This window comes from Aptenodytes patagonicus, chromosome 19 (assembly GCF_965638725.1).
Source record: "Aptenodytes patagonicus chromosome 19, bAptPat1.pri.cur, whole genome shotgun sequence".
Taxonomy (NCBI): Eukaryota; Metazoa; Chordata; class Aves; order Sphenisciformes; family Spheniscidae; genus Aptenodytes; species Aptenodytes patagonicus.
This window is the reverse complement of record NC_134967.1, coordinates 1,194,295-1,214,836: the sequence shown is the minus strand read 5'-3', so window position 1 is coordinate 1,214,836 and position 20,542 is coordinate 1,194,295. Positions and strand designations below refer to the sequence as shown.

At 54.9% G+C, this 20,542-nt stretch overlaps 2 long non-coding RNA genes across 2 annotated transcripts; both read left to right on the top strand.

Annotated features, from left to right (window-relative positions):
- The first annotated feature begins 3,450 nt into the window (after positions 1-3,450).
- On the top strand, positions 3,451-5,126 carry LOC143169079 (uncharacterized). Its single transcript, XR_012996846.1, has 3 exons — positions 3,451-3,516; positions 4,482-4,697; positions 5,052-5,126. It is a non-coding gene; the product is annotated as an uncharacterized LOC143169079 (long non-coding RNA).
- Positions 5,127-16,878: 11,752 nt separating this feature from the next.
- LOC143169022 (uncharacterized) lies at positions 16,879-18,584 on the top strand. Its single transcript, XR_012996829.1, has 3 exons — positions 16,879-16,944; positions 17,912-18,127; positions 18,482-18,584. It is a non-coding gene; the product is annotated as an uncharacterized LOC143169022 (long non-coding RNA).
- Positions 18,585-20,542: the final 1,958 nt, after the last annotated feature.

Sequence of the window (20,542 nt, the reverse complement as noted above, 5' to 3'; positions counted from 1 at the left end):
ATCCCTGGAAACATTCCAGGTCAGGTTGGACGGGGCTCTGAGCGACCTGCTCTAGTTGAAGATGTCCCTGCTCATTATGGGGGGGGTTGGATTAGATGACCTTTAAAGGTCCCTTCCGACCCAAACTAGTCTATGTTTCTATGATTCTAGGATGCCCCCAGAGCCCAGAGAATGCCTTGGGGTGCACAGAAAGACACATCCAGGGCCTTGTGGGTGCACCAGAAGGAACACTGAGCGGTCCGGGCTGTCCCAAACGGCACAACGTGGTGACACCATGGTGCCCCTAAAGGTACACAGAGGGTTCCGGGAGCCCCCAAGAAGCACACCAAGGGGTTCAGGATGCCCCCAAAAGAAGACAGATGGGATTGGGAAGGGGTCCAGGGCATGCCAAAAGGGACGTCGAGGGGCATGGGATGCACTGAGGTCAGGGAGGCCCCAAAAGGCACACCGATTGCCTTGGGGTGTAGTGAAAGGCACACCAAGGGAGATGGGGTGCAGGAGAAAGCCCACCGAGGGGCCTGGAGATGCACCCAAAGGGGCACCAATGAGTCGGGGTAGCCCGAAACGCACACCGAGGGGCCTTGGGGTGCTCAGAGAGGCATCCTTAGGAGGTCTCAGCATCCTGAATCGCACACCGATTGCCCTGGAGAGCACTGAAATTCACACCAAGGGGACTGGGGCACCCCGAAAGGCACCCAGGGCTACAGGGGTGCAGAGAGGGGCACACCAAGGGGTCCAGGGTGCCCCAAAACGCACACCGAGAGCCCAGGAAGCACAAAAAGGCACATGGGGTGTCCAGCCACAGCCCCTTGTGCTTCCAGGGAGCCTTGCTGGCGAGAGCCCGCTCTGCCAAGCCCACCTGTCTCCCACGCAGGCGAGCACTGCGGAGGTGCTGGGAGAGGAGGACGATGGGTCCGCAGAGCGTGCAGGGAGGTGGGAGCCATGGAGAGGTGGCCTTGGGCAACCCTGTGCCCCTGGACACAGTGCGCCAGGGGCTGTTTCCCTTGGCCACGTGGCCTGTGTGCGCGCAGAGAGGTTCTGAGCACGCGGGCCCCTCCACCCCACCGGCCTCTGCCCCCGGCCCCTGCCCCGCCCCCAGCGCCTTATGATGTCACTGAGCCGTTCATGACGTCAGCGCACACGTTCACTAGACCTGGGGCGCTGGCGCAGGCCCTGCACACACAGTACCCGGTGGTGCTGCTGGTGCTGTGCTGGTGCTGCTGGTGCTAGTGGTTGCTGGTGGTGCTGGTGCTGGTGCTGTGCTGGTGGTGGTGCTGGTGTTGGTGGCTGCTGCTGGTGCTGGTGGCTGCTGGTGGTGCTGGTGGTGGCTCGGCCCGTAGGCAGCTGCCCGTGCCCTGCCGCTCCTTGGGGCTCAGCGCCTCAGTTTGCAGCTGGCACCTGGCGGCACCCACCAAGTCCTACCTGCCACCGCTCCCTGGGAGAGGCGAGGCGAGGCGAGGCGAGGCGGTGCAGTGCCCATTGCTGCCGGGCCATGAAGAGGATCCGTCGGTTCCTGCGGCGCAGGACGGCGCGGGTGTGGCCCATGTCCTCCGGGAGCAGTGGTGGTGAGGAGCTCCGTCCGGAGGGCCAGCATGAGCTGCACCTAGAAGCCTTCAGGGTGAGCGAAAGCTCTAGGGGGGAGGTACGTAAACCCAAAGATTTTAATTTAGAGTCTTCATTATAGGATTATATTGCACGCTAAGGTGAAGGAAGACTTTTCCATGAATAATGTCTAATGCAGAGTTGCTGAAAACTCTTTTATAATCTGACATCAAGTTGGTGACAGTCCTCTTCTGGTTATATGAAATGCTGCCACTCTCTCCTGTTTTCAGCTTATTTCCCAAGTTTTTTTAATTTGTTTTCTTTAACTTTGAACAGGCAGAAGATGTCAGAGCCCAAACACTGACAGCAGGGGCAGATTCATCCGCTTCCCACCTGAGCCCTGAAAGTCGTTGGACATCAGAAAGTGTCAATGTGCAAGTGTTTCAGAGAGCATGTGAGCAATTCCTTCGAGTGCAAGAAAAGGTCAACAAGGACATTGTTGAGATGCAAGAAACCAACAAGAGCTTGTTTCAGCAGCTGAGCAAAGCCGAAAGTAAAGCTAGTAGGCTGGAAAAGGAAGTGGAGCAACTGAAAAAAGCCCTCTGGGCAAAGACATTGGCTTTAGATATGGCAGAAAGAGAATTAGGTCAGGCCCGGAGGCAGGCGAAGGAGCAGCATGCTCTACACCTTGCGAAAGGTCAAGAGAGAGAAGGTGCCGTCAAGAAGGCCAAAAGGCTGCAGAAACATCTGGCCCAGCTCCAAAGTGAAAACCTTTCACTCCGTCAGCACCTGGGAGACACGCAGAACAAGATCGCCCAAGAACGAAGGGTGAGTGATGCCTTTACATGTGAGGTCGACAAAGTAGTAAAAGAGGTGAGGAGAGCACCGAGCAGTTTTGTTCTGGTTTGTTGGAATTGCAGAGATTTTGGCAAGGCTTGAGACACGCTTATACATCTATATGTATATCTACCGTCATCTACCTGGACTTGTGCAAAGCGTTTGACACTGTCCCGCACAACATCCTTGTCTCTAAAATGGAGAGACATGGATTTGGCGGGTGGACCACTCGGTGGATAAGGAATTGGCTGGATGGTCGCACTCAAAGAGCTGCAGTCAATGGCTCGACGTCTGGCTGGAGACCAGTGACGAGTGGTGTCCCTCAGGGGTCCATACTGGGTCCAGTATTATTTAACATCTTTCTTGGGGGCATGGACAGTGGGATGGAGGGCACCGCAGCAAGTTTGCAGATGACGCCAAGCTGAGTGACGTGGTTGATACTCTAGAGGGAAGGGATGCCATCCAGAGGGACCTGGACAAGCTGGAGAAGTGGGCCCTTGGGAACCTCATGAGGTTTAACAAGGCCAAGTGCAAGGTCCTGCGCCTGGGTCGGGGCAACCCCCGGTATCAACACAGGCTGGGGGGTGAAGGGATTGAGAGCAGCCCTGCCGAGAAGGACTTGGGGGTACTGGTGGGTGAAGAGCTGGACATGAGCCGGCAATGTGCGCTTGCAGCCCAGAAGGCCAACCGTATCCTGGGCTGCATCCAAAGCAGCGTGGCCAGCAGGTCGAGGGAGGGGATTCTGTCCCTGTACTCTGCTCTGGTGAGAGCCCACCTGGAGCCCTGCGTCCAGCTCTGGGGCTGCCAGCATAAGAAAGACACGGACCTGTTGGAGCGTGTCCAGAGGAGGACCACAAAGATGACCAGGGGGCTGGAACACCTCCCCTGTGAGGACAGGATGAGAGAGTTGGGATTGCAAATGCTTTCTTTACGTGCTGGGATACAGACACCTTCATTAAGAGATGACATTTCTTGTTTCCCCAGAGAGCAATGCAACAGCTGCAAGGAGAGCTCGCTGATGCTTTCAGAAAGCAGTGGATAGCAGAAACTTCACTGAAAGCTTCTACACACCAATGCAATTACCTGAAGGAAGAAAACTCCCACTTGCAAGAGGACTTGGACAAGGCTAGGGCCAAGGTATACAAAGCCTGTAAACATGTTAGTATCGACGAGGCTGTCCTTTCCTTCAGTGACCAGAAGAGAAGAAAATATTCTGGGAAAAACTACAGGAGAGATTTGTCTGAGGACGTTACGAGCTTCAACATCGTTAGCAGTTGTTTTCCAGACTAGAGGGTGCTTTTAGCTCCTTTCACCTCCCTGCCTCCTCCCCTCCCGCCTTGAAAAACTCAGCCGGCTCTTCAGGGCGCTCGTTTCGAGGCTGAGGGGCAAAGCAGTGGGTTGGGGGCAGCATCTGGGTGGGGAAGAACGAAGCAGCTGTGCTCTTTCGAGACTCGCTTCTGTTCCGACAGCCGTCCAAAAGTTGTGGCCGTGATGTGATATCGCAAGCCACGCGCTGCCAAATGTCTCTGGGCTTGGTTGCTTTCTTTGCAAGGTTTTTCTTCCCTCGGTCTCTGCACAAAAATGGTGCCTAGTTCCCTGGTAGTGGTGGTTTTGGGGCAGGAAAGCAACCTTTTGTTTGCCTTTGTCTCGTAAGCCAGGCTTCACGCCCCCCTCTAAGTAAGGCCCTGAAGCTCTTGTCTCCCCCCCCGACACTGTCCGCCCCGGGCATTAGCACAGGGACATGCGTCTGAGAAGGAACGGGGCAGAACAGGAGCACGATGGAAGCAAAATGAAACGCAGTGAATGCGATGAAATACAAAAGAGCGTCTTCACAGGCACGGAAGCTGCATGATGCTGTAGAAGGAGTCGAGTGCCTTTGCCATGGTGCTTTTTGGAAGGGAGGGAGGGATGGAAGCTGGAGCGGTCTTTTTGGCAAGGCCTCGAAAGGCGTACTTACTTTCAGAAATCCAAGCGGGTTTTCCCTGGGTTGAAATACAAACTCGGTGGATTACAGCTGCCATCTCGATCCATACATTTGATTGAGTTTCACAGAGATTTCAGACCCCTCTGCTTAAGGCAGATTGTTTTTTCCCCGCATCCAGGTGTGCGAACTCTCCGCGCAGCTGGAGTTGGAGTTCCAAAATTCTCTGGAGCTCCAAGTTAGAAATGAGGAGCTGCGAGGGCTGGCGGCTCTTCTGCCACTTCACTTGGCGACTCCTGGGGTGGATCACACCGCAACAGCGCTTTATGGAAAACAGCGTGAGCAGCGAGCGCAAGAAGAAATGAGCGAGAAGCAACCTCTCAGTCTACTTTTGCAGGTCAGTTTATGTACCATTTGTAGCTGTAGTCCGCGTTGCCTTCATTTGTGGTTGTGGTCGTGGCTTGTAGGTGTTTTGTCTTGGGCATCTGGCTCTCTTTGTTAGTGCCGTGGGTTTGGCTTTCCTGTAGGGAAGGCGGGGAGCTGCAAAAGGCTGCGTCACAGTGCTTCTGCGTGCGTCGTGGGGCCCGTGTGCATGAAAAGCATGCAGCCTTTTCCTCATCCCTGTCCGTACAGCGCTGTAGGCTGTTTAGCACTAGCTTTCCTATAAAAATGGCAGAAAGAGCAGGTTTTCTGAGAGGGGTGGGCATTGCCTTTTTCTTCCTGTTTCTTGAAGTTGCCTCTTCTGCTTCAGACACAGGCAGCCGCTCAGGCCAGAACAGGAGAGAGCAACACCACTGACGCCTCTTGGAGAAAACAGCTGGAGCAGAGAATTAGAGCTCTGGAACTGGACCTGGAGAGAGCAGGGAGCATGCAGGAGGAGAGCGCACTGCAACTGGCATGTGCGCAGGCAGAAATCAAAAGCTCCGAGAAGCGTTACTTGGTGGACCTGGAAATTAGAAGATGCCTCACAAAGGCATTAAAGAAGTAAGGCCAAACGCTTTCCTTTTTTCCCCGTGTAATACACTATGACCCTTTTCACCGTGGCTTTTCCATCCCACATCCCTTCCTCGGGTCTGGTCAGCATGGTGTGTGCCCCTTCAAGACAGCGTACTTCTCAAAAGAGTACCCCTTGGGCTCTCCCCTTACGGAGGCCTGCTTTCCTTTCTCTTTACTGACCGTGAAGTAACAAAACGAATCAGGCCTGTCTGGAGGATGTTTGCGTTCATTTTCTTTTAACAGTTGTCGGTAGCCACCTCCTCTTCCTGCACCTATGGTGGAAAAGAGGAGCTACATTGCTGCTGCTGTTATCCTCCAGCTTAGGACAGACACACTGGAAAAGGCAGAGGGGACAGAACAGGAGCCTGTGAGGCAAAACTAACCTATTCAGCTGCCGTTAAGACGGTGCATCTTCAGTTTGAGTTTACACTGGGAGGAGGGAAAGAGCCCGGCGTCCTTGGTACCTTCCAGGAAAGGTCCTACAAAGACCAATAACACGGATTGCTTGGCAGCCTGAGAAGCAGTACGTTGGGATGGCTCGGAAGTCTATGTGCATAAGTCCAAGAGTGTACTGTCACACTTGGGGAACAAGTTTGTGCCAATATGAGCAGCAGTCGTTCTTGCATGCTCCTGCATTTTTCACAGGGCTAATGAGATGCGAGCAGAAGCCGGTGCTAAGAGCCCTCAGGAGCTGCGGCGCAGACTTTTCAGTCGCAAGGCAAAGAGCCTGAGCCAGACCAGGGGACAGAGCGGAAAGCCATTGGGCTCAGGTAGGCAGCTCCAGGTGTGATTCTTCAATGGTCAGGTGGGTTAGGGACTGCGGTTGGGTTTTGCCTGTGATGCTGAAATAGTGGAAGTCTTTTCTACGTCATTCCTGGCCGGGTGGAACTAGAGGAGAGAAGTTGCTTGCTTGTCCTGCACAGCATAAAGCAGGTCCCGTTAGGTGGAAACCCAAACCACGTAGCCGGTTCTCCAGAGAAGAACTGAACCGGTACCATGACAGTTGTTCCTCTGGAGTCCCGAGGTGCAATATCGCTGATTTGCTTTTGAGGCTTTGTCTGAACACGGTGGGTGTAGAAAGGAAGTGGGTTTGGCAGGATGAGTTCTATCTACCTATCTCCACCCGGGAAGGATGGATCTGTGCTGTGCTGGGAGATTTCCTTGGGCTGGCTTTGACAGAGGAGCTCTGCCTGTTCAAAGACAGACGATCCTGACCTGTTTTGGGCAGGAGGCATTCCTCCTGCAGAAGCTGGTTGAAAACCTTGTGCTCCACAGAAGCCCTCTTTCGAACTTCCAAGGACAATGGGGCACTTGAAGGCAAAGAGCTCTCGGGGGTCTGAAGTGTAAGCAGATGCCATTTGGGGGTTTTGCGTGGGTTGGTTTGTTGTGCACAGCCTCTGGAATTTCCTTCGCGGGCTTTAGAAAGCGAGTTGCCTGATGGTCAAACATGGAAAATCTTCCTTCTTCCTTTGCGCGTGTCCCCTTCATCCTTTGTTTCCTCTGGCGGGCTTAAGTCCCTCCAGGTCTTTACAGTGTCCTGTCACACTTGACAGTTGTCCATGGACTTCTCGGGCTAGGTCTGCTGTTGAACTAACGTCGGATCTTGCTGTTTCTCTCCCAGTCACTGGTGAGCATGAAGCTGGATCTGCTGGGGGTTCTTCCCTGGACACGTCCTGCTCTTCCGCCAAATGTAAATGAAGCCCAGGACATCCCCTTCCAGGGCAACAATCGTCACGCTTAGAACAACAATTATTAAACTGGTAGCAAACAGTCATGCAAATTTGTGAAAGTCGTTTGTCTACCCCGATCCCCCCGTGCTTTCCCAGCGCTGTCCCTTCCCGAGCCACCACAGCATCGGGCTCAGCAAGGTTTAGTGGCTGGGGACAGCAAAGCCCTCGGACACCCCCCCTTCCCTGCCTCCACCAATGGGGGTCTCAGGGCTGCTGGAGGGGCTGCAGGTGCCGTCCCGGCTCTGGTAGGCCGGCGAGGCCGGTGGGACTCTCCTCAGCCCGGCAGCGGCGCTGGGGGCCGGGCCGCGGGGGCGGGCAGGGCCGTTCCCTCCGCCCGCAGCCTGCTGCCGGGCTGGGGGCGTCTGGGGCAGGCCCGGTCCCGGTCCCGGTCCCGGTCCCGGGTGGGGGTCCCCGGGGGCCCTCCCTGGGGCTGGGGCAGCGCGGCCCCGCCCGGAGCTGCTCCCTCCTGCTGGGGTGGGGGCCTGGGGCTCGGGCAGGGCCGGGGTTCCACGGAGACCGGCCGGGAAGAGGGCCCGGCCTGGTCTGGGAGTGTCCGGGGGCGTCAGTGCGCCTGTGCGGGGCCCAGGGCATGCTGGGAGCCGTGGCTTGGAGACGGACATGGCGTCTCCTTCGTGGTGCACACAGGAGCCTCCTGAGCGGAGACGGCCGGAGGGAAGGGGCCTGTGCCGGCCCGGCACGGAGGTGCTTAGAGCAGCCTCACCAACAGAAGCCCTTCCCGGGGAGGTGTTTGACAGCCCTGGCTGCGGCGGCCGCTGCTTGGGAAGAGCGGGAGGTCAGGGGAAGGAGGGACACGCCCTTGGAGAGGACTCGGCCCCCGACGGTGCCGAACTCTCCCCAGCGCCCAGGTAGACGGGGCTCACGCCACGCTGCACAGAGGCGGTCACCACGTTCCTAGAGCTGAGGCTTTCCTTCTCCGCCGAATGCTGCGAGAGCAGAAGGTGTTCTGGGAGGAAAGACAGGAGAGAGTTGTCTGAGGACTTTGCAAGTGGCAACGTCATCCGTGATCCTTTTCCCAAAGAGATTGTGCTTTTATCGGAAACGTCCAAAGCCCAGCGAGTTTCGGTTGCAAGTAAGGAAGCAACCCACCTGGAAGCAGGAAAAACGGGTGGTGCGTGGGTCTGTTACGGGCTGTCGTCAGCTCTAGGAGTAAAGCATGCTTCAGGGTTTCTGCAGGGAAACCAAAAATGTTTTCCCCGTGCCTCGTCGCTCCTAGGAGCCTTGGGTTGAGGAAGTGCTTGTTGGTCAATTGTAGCACACAGTGAAAATATATTTAAGTATCTACTAGGAAGCGTGTGCTGCAGTTCTGCAGCTCACTGTAAATACGGAAAGGGTGGGTAATAACGGGCCATTATTATTGCGATAAGCGGTGCGTACGCCTGGATTGAACTTCTCAGCGGTCCTGGCTAACCGGGGAGGTCCCACTTGACTGGAGGTTAGCAAATGTGACGCCCATGCACAAGAAGGGCGGGAAGGAGGATCCGGGGAACTCCAGGCCTGTCAGCCTGGCCTCGCTGCCGGGCAAGGTTACGGAGTGGTTCATCTTGAGCGCCGTCACGCGGCACGTACAGGACAAGCAGGTGATCAGGCCCAGTCAGCATGGGTTGACGAAAGGCAGGTCCTGCTTGACTCACCTGATCTCCTTCTATGACCAGGTGACCCGCTTAGTGGATGAGGGAAAGGCTGTGGATGTTTTCTACCTGGACTTCAGTAAAGCCTTTGACACCGTTTCCCACAGCATTCTCCTGCAGAAACTGGCTGCTCGTGGCTTGGACGGGCGTACTCTTCGCTGGGTAAAAAAGCGGCTGGATGGCCGGGCCCACAGAGTTGTGCTGAATGGAGTTCAATCCAGCTGGCGGCTGATCACAAGTGGTGTTCCCCAGGGCTCAGGATTGGGGCCAGTTCTGTTTAATATCTTTACTGGTGATCTGGACGAGGGGATCGAGTGCACCCTCAGTAAGTTTGCAGGCGACGCCAAGTTGGGCAGGAGTGTTGATCCGCGTGAGGGGAGGAAGGCTCTACAGAGGGACCTGGACAGGCCGGATCGATGGGCCGAGGCCAGTTGCATGAGGTTCAACAAGGCTCAGTGCCAGGTCCTGTACTTGGGTCACGACAACCCCACGCAGCGCTACAGGCCGGGGGAGGAGTGGCTGGAAATCTGCTCAGCAGAAAAGGACCTGGGGGTCCCAGGGGTCTGGGCATGCAGCGAGAGGCACGCCAAGGGTTCAAGGCGCACCAAAATGCACGTGATGGGGTCAGGATGCCCCCAGAGCCCCCAGAACGCCTTGGGGTGCACAGAAGGACACATCCAAAGGGTGGTCGACGGTACTACAAAACCGCAACTGGCAAAGGTCACATCTTTTGGGGGTTGATAGTGGTAACGTCTTTATTAACCATCTGGATAATGGGGAGGAACCCACTCTAATGGTTTTCTGATGACACCAACTTGAGGGGGAGCTGCCAATCTGCTGAAGGGCAGGACTTCTGTACAGGGTCCTGTGGGTGCTGAAGGTGCTCAGGGAGTATGTGGAGCATGATCCAGACCACGACATGACTCCCTCTGCAGCCTCCCTTCCCCGTGTCCCCCGCTGGCTCCCCACTGCATCTCCCGGGAGGGAAGAGCCCCTGCGTGCACGCGTATAACAGTTAACGCTTTACCCTTGGGTGACTCCACCTGGGACCCTCTTTCATCTCCTGAGTCCCAGCTCCCAGCCCATCCCCATCCTCTGGGGGTGGCAGCAACGCACATGGAGACCCAGCAGTAGCATCGACGACATTCAAGGCCGTTTGCCCCGAAGCACAACAGGACAGAGTGGAAACGAAGGAAGAGTAACACGACGAAATGGCAGCCTCTGGCAGCCTTCAGCAGAGGTGGCTCCAGGGAAGCAGCATCCTCGACACCAAAGCTGCAGCGAGGAAGGGCCAGCCGCGACAGGGAGGGGACGGCTCAGGGCTGTCCCCCCCTCTACTGCGGCAGGACTCTTTTCCCTTCCAGGTAGTGCAGGTACCACCGAGACAGGAGGCAAGCCGTGATGGGTGCCCTGCCCCCAGCTCCCAATATATACAGTAGGAACACACAGAGAAATAACTAGATAAAGGAGCGCAGAAACGGATGTAAATATGTCCTCTCTAAAAATGACACACAGAGACGCGATTTTTTATCCGTGTCTCTTGCTGTATACGTCTCTGGAGATGCAGGCCCTGGAAGGGAGCAGAGGTTAAGCCCGATTAGGAGAGGCCACGAACCGGAAGGGGAGAGGGAACACACCGATGTTGCCTGCACACGGGCTCCCCTCCCTCGGTAGAGGGAAAGGACCGCGGGCTCCATGTCGCACCCAAAGGGCCGTACGTCCCCACCTCCCAGTGCCTCGGTATTTCCACATCCAGGCACCGCTGCAACAGAGCCCAGCGCAGGCATGACTCTTCTTGCCCCTCTGCACCACAGCGGAGACGCCGGGCTGGGGCAAAAGGGGAGGGAAAGACCTGGTCTTGCTCAGGAAGGTTGTGACCGGGTCGAGAAGGAGGAGACTTCGTCCTAGAGGCCGTGCGTTGGGCTGCTTTGTCGCAAAGGGCTTTGCTCCTCAGGGAGGAAGGTGGTGCTAGAGCTAAGGATGGTGGTTCCGCCTGCATTGCTTAAGAAAGACAGAAAAAGGGCAGTGGTTTGGCAATGCTGTCTTCATAAAAAATCATTACTAGCAGTTATTTAATGGCTTGGCTTTTGTGACTAGTTTTCATAGTTATCAAACGTACATGGAGGAATGCTATTGTGCAAGTACCTAAACCTTCCGCTGGAAAGACTGCAGAGGTCAATTCCAACCACATCAGCTGAGGTTTGCCCAGCAGGAAAGATGTATTTTTGCTTATTAGGCCGAGTAATGTTTAAGAATTGCTAAATACAATGGAAAACATTGGAAAATCATGAAAAGTTCCCCAATCCGAACCCCAATGCGTGCTTTTTCATTAATCTCACTGCCTTCTTAGACTGCACCTGGCGAACTGTAAGCATGACCTAGGCGTCCGTTCTTCAAAGCCTACTTGGCTCCAACCACAATTCCAAAAAACTGTATTTTTTTTTCCCAGCCTGCCATGCTCTTTTGTATCCGTGCTGAAATCCAGCGTTAAAACTATCGGCTCGGAATTTGTCTTCTTGCTCTCCACTCAGGCTACTGTTCATACCCATCTCCTGTGGTTGGAGTGTCGGGATGGAGGGATACAGGCTCTTTAGGAAGGACAGGCAGGGGAGACGAGGAGGGGGTGTCGCCCTCTATGTCAATGACCAGCTGGAGTGCCTGGAGCTCTGCCTGGGGATGGATGAGGAGCCGACCGAGAGCTTGTGGGTCAGGATTAAAGGGAAGGCAGGGACAGGTGACGTTACGGTGGGGGCCTGCTACAGGCCACCCGACCAGGAAGACCGAGCGGAGGAGGCCCTCTGTAGACAGACAGGAGCAGCCTCACGCTCACAAGCCCTGGTCCTCATGGGGGACTTCAACCACCCCAACATCTGTTGGAGGGACAACACGGCAGGGCATAAGCAATCCGGGAGGTTCCTGGAATGCGTCGATGAGAACTTCCTTCTCCAAGTGGTAGAGGAGCCAACGAGGAGAGGTGCTATGCTGGACCTTGTTCTCACCAACAAGGAGGGGCTGGTGGGGAACGCGAAGCTCAAGGGCAGCCTGGGCTGCAGTGACCACGAAATGGTGGAGTTCAAGATCCTTAGGGCACCGAGGAGGGTGCACAGCAAGCTTACTACCCTGGGCTTCAGGAGAGCAGGCTTTGGCTTCCTCAGGGATCTGCTTGGTGGAGTGCCATGGGACAAAGCCCTGGAGGGAAGAGGGGCCCAAGAAAGCTGGGTCACCTCCTCCAAGCTCAGGAGCGATGCGTCCCAACAAAGAGGAAGTCAGGCAAAAACACCAGGAGGCCCGCATGGATGAACAAGGAGCTCCTGGACAAACTCAAACACAAAAAGGAAGCCTACAGAGGGTGGAAGCAAGGACAGGGAGCCTGGGAGGAATACAGAGAAATTGTCCGAGCAGCCGGGGATCAGGTTAGGAAAGCTAAAGCCCTGCTAGAATTAATCGTGGCCAGGGACGTCGAGGGCAACAAGAAAAGATTCTGTAGGTACGTCGGGGATAAAAGGAAGATGAGGGAAAATGTGGGTCCTCTCCGGAACAAAACGGGAGACCTGGTTACCCAGGACACGGAGAAGGCGGAGGAACTCAATGACTTTTTTGCCTCGGTCTTCACTGGCGAGTGCTTGAGCCTCACCGCCCAAGCCGCAGAAGGCCAAGGTGGGGACTGGGAGAATGAAGAGCCACCCGCTGTGGGAGAACATCAGGTTCAAGACCATCTAGGGCACCTGAAGGTGCACAAGTGCGTGGGACCCGATGAGATCCGTCCGCGGGTCCTGAAGGAACTGGCGGATGAAGTTGCTAAGCCACTCTCCATCGTATTTGAGAAGTCGTGGCAGTGCGGTGAGGTTCCCACTGACTGGAAAAGGGGAAACATAACCGCCATTTTTAAAAAGGGGAAAAAGGAAGACCCGGGGAACTCCAGGCCAGTCAGTCTCACCTCTGTGCCTGGAACAGATCCCTTCCAGGAACAGATCCTCCTGGAAGCTATGCTGAGGCACATGGAGGACAGGGAGGTGATTTGAGACAGCCAGCATGGCTTCACCAAGGGCATGTCCTGCCTGACCAACCTAGTGGCCTTTTATGACGGAGTGGCTACATCAGTGGGCATGGGAAGGGCTACAGATGTCGTCTATCTGGACCTCTGTAAGGTGCCTTTGACACGGTCCCCCACAACATCCTTCCCTCTAAACTGGAGAGGTATGGATTTGATGGGTGGACTGTCTGGTGGGTGAGCAATTGGTCGGATGGTCGCATCCAGAGGGTAGTGGTCAACGGCTCAATGTCCAGATGGAGATAGGTGACGAGTGGCGTCCCGCAGGGGTCCGTATTGGGACCGGTACTGTTTAATATCTTCGTCAGTGACACAGACAGTGGGATCGAGCGCACCCTCAGCAAGTTTGCAGATGACACCAAGCTGAGTGGTGCGGTCGACACGCCAGAGGGACGGGATGCCACCCGGAGGGTCCTGGACAGGCTGGAGAAGTGGGCCCTTGGGAACCTCATGAGGTTTAACAAGGCCAAGTGCAAGGTCCTGCGCCTGGGTCGGGGCAACCCCCGGTATCAGTACAGGCTGGGGGATGAAGGGATTAGGAGCAGCCCTGCCGGGAAGGACTTGGGGGTACTGGTGGGTGAAGAGCTGGACATGAGCTGGCAATGCGTGCTCGCAGCCCAGAAGGCCAACCGTATCCTGGGCTGCATCCAAAGCAGCGTGGCCAGCCGGTCGAGGGAGGGGATTCTGTCCCTGTACTCTGCTCTGGTGAGAGCCCACCTGGAGCCCTGCGTCCAGCTCTGGAGCCCTCAGCACAGGAGAGACACGGACCTGTTGGAGCGGGTCCAGAGGAGGGCCACAAAAATGACCAGGGGGCTGGAACACCTCTCCTGTGAGGCAAAGCTTAAAGGGGGCTTATAAGAAAGATCGGGACAGCTTTTTACCAAGGCTTGTAGCGACAGGACAAGGGGCAATGGCTTTAAACTAAAAGAGGGTAGCTTCAGACTGGATATAAGGAAGAAATGTTTTACGCTGAGGGTGGTGAGACACTGGCCCAGGTTGCCCAGAGAGGTGGTGGGTGCCCCATCCCTGGAAACATTCCAGGTCAGGTTGGACGGGGCTCTGAGCGACCTGCTCTAGTTGAAGATGTCCCTGCTCATTATGGGGGGGGTTGGATTAGATGACCTTTAAAGGTCCCTTCCGACCCAAACTAGTCTATGTTTCTATGATTCTAGGATGCCCCCAGAGCCCAGAGAATGCCTTGGGGTGCACAGAAAGACACATCCAGGGCCTTGTGGGTGCACCAGAAGGAACACTGAGCGGTCCGGGCTGTCCCAAACGGCACAACGTGGTGCCCCTAAAGGTACACAGAGGGTTCCGGGAGCCCCCAAGAAGCACACCAGGGGGTTCAGGATGCCCCCAAAAGAAGACAGATGGGATTGGGAAGGGGTCCAGGGCATGCCAAAAGGGACGTCGAGGGGCATGGGATGCACTGAGGTCAGGGAGGCCCCAAAAGGCACACCGATTGCCTTGGGGTGTAGTGAAAGGCACACCAAGGGAGATGGGGTGCAGGAGAAAGCCCACCGAGGGGCCTGGAGATGCACCCAAAGGGGCACCAATGAGTCGGGGTAGCCCGAAACGCACACCGAGGGGCCTTGGGGTGCTCAGAGAGGCATCCTTAGGAGGTCTCAGCATCCTGAATCGCACACCGATTGCCCTGGAGAGCACTGAAATTCACACCAAGGGGACTGGGGCACCCCGAAAGGCACCCAGGGCTACAGGGGTGCAGAGAGGGGCACACCAAGGGGTCCAGGGTGCCCCAAAACGCACACCGAGAGCCCAGGAAGCACAAAAAGGCACATGGGGTGTCCAGCCACAGCCCCTTGTGCTTCCAGGGAGCCTTGCTGGCGAGAGCCCGCTCTGCCAAGCCCACCTGTCTCCCACGCAGGCGAGCACTGCGGAGGTGCTGGGAGAGGAGGACGATGGGTCCGCAGAGCGTGCAGGGAGGTGGGAGCCATGGAGAGGTGGCCTTGGGCAACCCTGTGCCCCTGGACACAGTGCGCCAGGGGCTGTTTCCCTTGGCCACGTGGCCTGTGTGCGCGCAGAGAGGTTCTGAGCACGCGGGCCCCTCCACTCCACCGGCCTCTGCCCCCGGCCCCTGCCCCGCCCCCAGCGCCTTATGATGTCACTGAGCCGTTCATGACGTCAGCGCACACGTTCACTAGACCTGGGGCGCTGGCGCAGGCCCTGCACACACAGTACCCGGTGGTGCTGCTGGTGCTGTGCTGGTGCTGCTGGTGCTAGTGGTTGCTGGTGGTGCTGGTGCTGGTGCTGTGCTGGTGGTGGTGCTGGTGTTGGTGGCTGCTGCTGGTGCTGGTGGCTGCTGGTGGTGCTGGTGGTGGCTCGGCCCGTAGGCAGCTGCCCGTGCCCTGCCGCTCCTTGGGGCTCAGCGCCTCAGTTTGCAGCTGGCACCTGGCGGCACCCACCAAGTCCTACCTGCCACCGCTCCCTGGGAGAGGCGAGGCGAGGCGAGGCGGTGCAGTGCCCATTGCTGCCGGGCCATGAAGAGGATCCGTCGGTTCCTGCGGCGCAGGACGGCGCGGGTGTGGCCCATGTCCTCCGGGAGCAGTGGTGGTGAGGAGCTCCGTCCGGAGGGCCAGCATGAGCTGCACCTAGAAGCCTTCAGGGTGAGCGAAAGCTCTAGGGGGGAGGTACGTAAACCCAAAGATTTTAATTTAGAGTCTTCATTATAGGATTATATTGCACGCTAAGGTGAAGGAAGACTTTTCCATGAATAATGTCTAATGCAGAGTTGCTGAAAACTCTTTTATAATCTGACATCAAGTTGGTGACAGTCCTCTTCTGGTTATATGAAATGCTGCCACTCTCTCCTGTTTTCAGCTTATTTCCCAAGTTTTTTTAATTTGTTTTCTTTAACTTTGAACAGGCAGAAGATGTCAGAGCCCAAACACTGACAGCAGGGGCAGATTCATCCGCTTCCCACCTGAGCCCTGAAAGTCGTCGGACATCAGAAAGTGTCAATGTACAAATGTTTTTGAGACAATGTGACCGATGGCTTAGTGTGCATGAATGCATGTCTCAGGTGCTGGAAACCAACAACAACTTGTCTCAGGAGCTGAGCAAAGCCAAAAGTAAAGCTAGTAGGCTGGAAAAGGAAGTGGAGCAACTGAAAAAAGCCCTCTGGGCAAAGACATTGGCTTTAGATACGGCAGAAAGAGAATTAGGTCAGGCCCGGAGGCAGGCGAAGGAGCAGCATGCTCTACACCTTGCGAAAGGTCAAGAGAGAGAAGGTGCCATCAAGAAGGCCAAAGGGCTGCAGAAACAACTGGCCCAGCTCCAAAGTGAAAACCTTTCACTCCGTCAGCACCTGGGAGGCGTGCAGAACAAGATCGCCCAAGAACGAAGGGTGAGTGATGCCTTTACATGCGAGGCCGACAAAATAGAAAAAGAGGTGAGGTGAGCACTGACCAAGAATGACTTAAAGGAGAGCAGTTCCCAAGGCTATCAGGTGCTTCTAAAAGTCAGCAGGTATAAGCTCCGTGCGTAGGAGTCCATCACTCGGGTTGGTTCTGTTTTGTCCTGGTGGTGCTGGAATTGCGGAAGGTTCTGGCAAGCCTTGAGGCATGCTTATAGACACATACGTACATCGAAATGCTTAGGCATGCATTGGTTTTTGTTTGTGTAGCAGAAAAATAGTGTAAAGGATGATACGGAGAATTGGCTAGAGGAAGCCTTGCCTCTGATCACTGGAGAAAGCGCTGCAGTGCAACTACAACTCTTGCATTGGCATCTGATTAGATTTTAACATTATCTTAAGTAACAAGCAAAACCCCACAAAGGCACAGTCTCAGAATCTTCCGAGAAGAACATGCAGGGAAACAGAAATCTTCATTAAGAGATGACACTTCTTTAGTTGTCTTCACTTGCTAAGGATGGCTAGAGATCATCAGCTGTGCAGATGCCATCTTCTTCCAGTAGATGAGATTTCTTTGCTTCGCGATGCACTTAGAAAACTGATCTTGGTACATTAACTAGTAACTGAAAGTAAAAATACAGATTTCGTCTTCTTATCTTTTTCTTCGTACTCCTGTGACATTGTTTCCCCAGAGAGCAATGCAACAGCTGCAAGGAGAGCTCGCTGATGCTTTCAGAAAGCAGTGGATAGCAGAAACTTCACTGAAAGCTTCTACACACCAATGCAATTACCTGAAGGAAGAAAACTCCCACTTGCAAGAGGACTTGGACAAGGCTAGGGCCAAGGTATACAAAGCCTGTAAACATGTTAGGATCGACGAGGCTGTCCTTTCCTTCAGTGACCAGAAGAGAAGAAAATATTCTGGGAACAACTACAGGAGAGATTTGTCTGAGGACGTTACGAGCTTCAACATCGTTAGCAGTTGTTTTCCAGACTAGAGGGTGCTTTTAGCTCCTTTCACCTCCCTGCCTCCTCCCCTCCCGCCTTGAAAAACTCAGCCGGCTCTTCAGGGCGCTCGTTTCGAGGCTGAGGGGCAAAGCAGTGGGTTGGGGGCAGCATCTGGGTGGGGAAGAACGAAGCAGCTGTGCTCTTTCGAGACTCGCTTCTGTTCCGACAGCCGTCCAAAAGTTGTGGCCGTGATGTGATATCGCAAGCCACGCGCTGCCAAATGTCTCTGGGCTTGGTTGCTTTCTTTGCAAGGTTTTTCTTCCCTCGGTCTCTGCACAAAAATGGTGCCTAGTTCCCTGGTAGTGGTGGTTTTGGGGCAGGAAAGCAACCTTTTGTTTGCCTTTGTCTCGTAAGCCAGGCTTCACGCCCCCCTCTAAGTAAGGCCCTGAAGCTCTTGTCTCCCCCCCCCCGACACTGTCCGCCCCGGGCATTAGCACAGGGACATGCGTCTGAGAAGGAACGGGGCAGAACAGGAGCACGATGGAAGCAAAATGAAACGCAGTGAATGCGATGAAATGCAAAAGAGCGTCTTCACAGGCACGGAAGCTGCATGATGCTGTAGAAGGAGTCGAGTGCCTTTGCCATGGTGCTTTTTGGAAGGGAGGGAGGGATGGAAGCTGGAGCGGTCTTTTTGGCAAGGCCTCGAAAGGCGTACTTACTTTCAGAAATCCAAGCGGGTTTTCCCTGGGTTGAAATACAAACTCGGTGGATTACAGCTGCCATCTCGATCCATACATTTGATTGAGTTTCACAGAGATTTCAGACCCCTCTGCTTAAGGCAGATTGTTTTTTCCCCGCATCCAGGTGTGCGAACTCTCCGCGCAGCTGGAGTTGGAGTTCCAAAATTCTCTGGAGCTCCAAGTTAGAAATGAGGAGCTGCGAGGGCTGGCGGCTCTTCTGCCACTTCACTTGGCGACTCCTGGGGTGGATCACACCGCAACAGCGCTTTATGGAAAACAGCGTGAGCAGCGAGCGCAAGAAGAAATGAGCGAGAAGCAACCTCTCAGTCTACTTTTGCAGGTCAGTTTATGTACCATTTGTAGCTGTAGTCCGCGTTGCCTTCATTTGTGGTTGTGGTCGTGGCTTGTAGGTGTTCTGTCTTGGGCATCTGGCTCTCTTTGTTAGTGCCGTGGGTTTGGCTTTCCTGTAGGGAAGGCGGGGAGCTGCAAAAGGCTGCGTCACAGTGCTTCTGCGTGCGTCGTGGGGCCCGTGTGCATGAAAAGCATGCAGCCTTTTCCTCATCCCTGTCCGTACAGCGCTGTAGGCTGTTTAGCACTAGCTTTCATATAAAAATGGCAGAAAGAGCAGGTTTTCTGAGAGGGGTGGGCATTGCCTTTTTCTTCCTGTTTCTTGAAGTTGCCTCTTCTGCTTCAGACACAGGCAGCCGCTCAGGCCAGAACAGGAGAGAGCAACACCACTGACGCCTCTTGGAGAAAACAGCTGGAGCAGAGAACTGGAGCTCTGGAACTGGACCTGGAGAGAGCAGGGAGCACGCAGGAGGAGAGCGCACTGCAACTGGCATGTGCGCAGGCAGAAATCAAAAGCTCCGAGAAGCGTAACTTGGTGGACCTGGAAATTGGAAGATGCCTCACAAAGGCATTAAAGAAGTAAGGCCAAACGCTTTCTTTTTTTCCCCGCGTAATACACTATGACCCTTTTCACCGTGGCTTTTCCATCCCACATCCCTTCCTCGGGTCTGGTCAGCATGGTGTGTGCCCCTTCAAGACAGCGTACTTCTCAAAAGAGTACCCCTTGGGCTCTCCCCTTACGGAGGCCTGCTTTCCTTTCTCTTTACTGACCGTGAAGTAACAAAACGAATCAGGCCTGTCTGGAGGATGTTTGCGTTCGTTTTCTTTTAACAGTTGTCGGTAGCCACCTCCTCTTCCTGCACCTATGGTGGAAAAGAGGAGCTACATTGCTGCTGCTGTTATCCTCCAGCTTAGGACAGACACACTGGAAAAGGCAGAGGGGACAGAACAGGAGCCTGTGAGGCAAAAATAACCTATTCAGCTGCCGTTAAGACGGTGCATCTTCAGTTTGAGTTTACACTGGGAGGAGGGAAAGAGCCCGGCGTCCTTGGTACCTTCCAGGAAAGGTCCTACAAAGACCAATAACACGGATTGCTTGGCAGCCTGAGAAGCAGTACGTTGGGATGGCTCGGAAGTCTATGTGCATAAGTCCAAGAGTGTACTGTCACACTTGGGGAACAAGTTTGTGCCAATATGAGCAGCAGTCGTTCTTGCATGCTCCTGCATTTTTCACAGGGCTAATGAGATGCGAGCAGAAGCCGGTGCTAAGAGCCCTCAGGAGCTGCGGCGCAGACTTTTCAGTCGCAAGGCAAAGAGCCTGAGCCAGACCAGGGGACAGAGCGGAAACCCATCGGGCTCAGGTAAGCAGCTCCAGGTGTGATTCTTCAATGGTCAGGTGGGTTAGGGACTGCGGTTGGGTTTTGCCTGTGATGCTGAAATAGTGGAAGTCTTTTCTACGTCATTCCTGGCCGGGTGGAACTAGAGGAGAGAAGTTGCTTGCTTGTCCTGCACAGCATAAAGCAGGTCCCGTTAGGTGGAAACCCAAACCACGTAGCCGGTTCTCCAGAGAAGAACTGAACCGGTACCATGACAGTTGTTCCTCTGGAGTCCCGAGGTGCAATATCGCTGATTTGCTTTTGAGGCTTTGTCTGAACACGGTGGGTGTAGAAAGGAAGTGGGTTTGGCAGGATGAGTTCTATCTACCTATCTCCACCCGGGAAGGATGGATCTGTGCTGTGCTGGGAGATTTCCTTGGGCTGGCTTTGACAGAGGAGCTCTGCCTGTTCAAAGACAGACGATCCTGACCTGTTTTGGGCAGGAGGCATTCCTCCTGCAGAAGCTGGTTGAAAACCTTGTGCTCCACAGAAGCCCTCTTTCGAACTTCCAAGGACAATGGGGCACTTGAAGGCAAAGAGCTCTCGGGGGTCTGAAGTGTAAGCAGATGCCATTTGGGGGTTTTGCGTGGGTTGGTTTGTTGTGCACAGCCTCTGGAATTTCCTTCGCGGGCTTTAGAAAGCGAGTTGCCTGATGGTCAAACATGGAAAATCTTCCTTCTTCCTTTGCGCGTGTCCCCTTCATCCTTTGTTTCCTCTGGCGGGCTTAAGTCCCTCCAGGCCTTTACAGTGTCCTGTCACACTTGACAGTTGTCCATGGACTTCTCGGGCTAGGTCTGCTGTTGAACTAACGTCGGATCTTGCTGTTTCTCTCCCAGTCACTGGTGAGCATGAAGCTGGATCTGCTGGGGGTTCTTCCCTGGACACGTCCTGCTCTTCCGCCAAATGTAAATGAAGCCCAGGACATCCCCTTCCAGGGCAACAATCGTCACGCTTAGAACAACAATTATTAAACTGGTAGCACACAGTCATGCAAATTTGTGAAAGTCGTTTGTCTACCCCGATCCCCCCGT